At 52.4% G+C, this 2,458-nt stretch overlaps 1 pseudogene; it reads left to right on the top strand.

Moving 5' to 3' along the window:
- The window catches only part of LOC102246985, a 6,083-nt pseudogene extending 3,953 nt beyond the window's left edge, over positions 1–2,130 (top strand).
- The last annotated feature ends 328 nt before the right edge of the window (positions 2,131–2,458 follow it).

The following is a 2,458-nucleotide window of genomic DNA, read 5'->3' as shown; positions in this document are numbered from 1 at the left end:
AAAAAAAAATGGGCAAAGGACCTAAGTAGACACTTTTCAAAAGCTGGTATACAGAAGGCCAAGAGATATATGAAAAAATGCTCAAGGTCATTAATCATCTGAGAGATGCAAATCAAAACTACATCTCACAGCTGTCAGAATGGCTATCATCAACAAATCAACAAATGACAAGTGCTGGAGCGGATGTGGAGAAAAAGGAACCCTCGGGCACTGCCAGTGGGAATGCAGACTGGTGCAGCCCCTGTGGAAAACAGTATAAAGTTTCCTCAAAAAATTAAAAATGGAACTCCCATTTGACCCAGTAATCCCACTTCTAGTAATATATCCCAAAAAAACAGAAACACCAATTAGAAAGGATATATGAACCCCTATGTTCATAGCAGCACAATTTACAATAGCTAAGATTTAGAAACAGCCGAAGTGCCCATCAGCAGATGAGTGGAATACGACGCTGCTGTAAAAAAGAAAGAATTCCTACCATTTGCAACAGCATAGAGGGACCTGGAGAGCATTATGTTAAGTGAAATTAGCCAGTTGGAGAAAGATAAATGTCACATGCTCTCACTCATTTGTGGAATATAATGAACAACAGAAACTGATGAACTAAAATAGATCTAGAGACATAAGAGCATGGAACAGACCATCAAGCCTCAAAGGGAAATCAGGGGAGGGTGGTGGGGGGAGGTAAGAGATCAACCATTCTATATAATAAAAGGCTAATATGTAAATCAACCAATGGCAGAATGACCGGTTGCTATGACGCACACTGCGGCTGCCAACCACCCATTTGGTCCCCCCCACTCCTGGTTCAGGCGTTGAACGCCTGCCTATCCCCCCTGCTGCTAGGTCTCTGAGGGAGGCAAGGCCCTCCAGAGGGTGAGCTTTGCCCACATTTACAGCGCTCTGGACCAGATGGCCCGCAGGATCAACCTGGCCAAGTTCACCCAGGGCAAGTGCTCCACCCTCATCGTGACTGACCTGGCAACCCGGGGCCTGGACATCCCGCTAGTGGACAACATCATCAACTTCAGATTCCCAGACAAAGGCAAGCTCTTCCTGCACCACATGGGTCATGTGGCCCAGGCTGGCCCAACTGGCCCAGCCTACTCCTTGATGGCCCCAGATGAGGTCCTACCTGCTGGACCTGCACCTGTTCCTGGGCCGTGCCCTCACCCTTCCCCGTCCCCACGAGGAGCCCTCAGGTGTGGACTGTGTGCAAGGCCTGGTGCCACAGAGCATGATGGACCACGAGGACTGCGGCCTGCAGAACACCCTGGAGGCGTCACTGGAGCTGCAGGGCCTGGGCCGCGTGGTAGACAACGCCCAGCAGCAATGCGTGTACTCGTGGCAGGTGCCCTCGCCAGAGTCTGTCAAACGGCCCAAGGAGCTAGACCTCGCGGGGCTGGGCCTGCACCCCATCTTCAGCTCGAGCTTCAAGGAGGAGGAGCTGCAGTAGCTGAGGCTGCTGGAAAGCATCAAGCAGAACTGCTCATGGGTGACCATCTTTGAGAGCAACATCTCCAGATGGGACCTGAGCAGCCAGGTGATGCGGGCCAAGCAGCAGAAGGACTGCAAAGCCATTGCCAGCTTCCAGCAGGGCCAGCAGGAGTGGCAGGAGGGCCTGGCTGGCCCTGCACTAAGCTGCCCAGCGAGGCAGGCAGAGCAGCCTGGAAAAGAGGAGGAGGAGGAAGAGGCAGGAGAGCACATGGAGGACGTCTTCACAGAGGTCATGGGCCAGAAATGGCAGCAGCTAGGACCTGAGCGAGGAGCCAAGAGGTGGAAGGAGGAGGCCCAGCTGCTGGACCAGTATTTCTATGTCCCCTATGGGCCCAAGGACCTCAACAGTGAATGGGGCCTGAGCATTCATGGGGATGGGGCGCCTTTGAGCAGCAGGTGGCTGGCACTGTCCTGGACCTGATGGGGGACGAGGCCCAGAACCTGACCGGGGGCCGGCAGCAGCTCAAGTGGGACCAGAAGAAGAAGCGGTTTGTGAGACGGTTAGGACAGAAGGACAAGAAGAAGATCAAGACAGAAAGTGGTCACGACATCAGCAGCTTCTACAAGCAGAACCTCTACCAGAAGTGGAAGCAGAAACAGAAAATCGCCATATGCTCAATGCCTGAGCCCTAGCAGGCCACCAGCAGTCGGCCCTGTCAGGGTGCTGTTTTGGCTTGATCTGGTCTGGGCATGTGCAGGAGGCAACCAATGTATGTGTCTTTCTCATATCTATGTTTCTCTCTCTGTCTCGCCTTCCCTTCTACTCTAAAAATCAATGAAAAATGTCCTCAGGTGAGGATTAACAAAAGCACCTAAAATATGCATACGTACACACATATACAAAAATACATGAATATTGTGGGGCTGGGGGGCGGGGCCCACAGGTGCATGAATTTCATGCACCAGGCCTCTAGTGTAAGCATAACCAAAGGACACTGACAGTAGGAGGGTGGGGACATGT

Source organism: Myotis brandtii, unplaced genomic scaffold (genome assembly GCF_000412655.1).
Source record: "Myotis brandtii unplaced genomic scaffold, ASM41265v1 scaffold102, whole genome shotgun sequence".
NCBI lineage: Eukaryota > Metazoa > Chordata > Mammalia > Chiroptera > Vespertilionidae > Myotis > Myotis brandtii.
The sequence above is the reverse complement of the archived record's forward strand: the minus strand, read 5'-3'. Positions and strand labels throughout refer to the sequence as shown.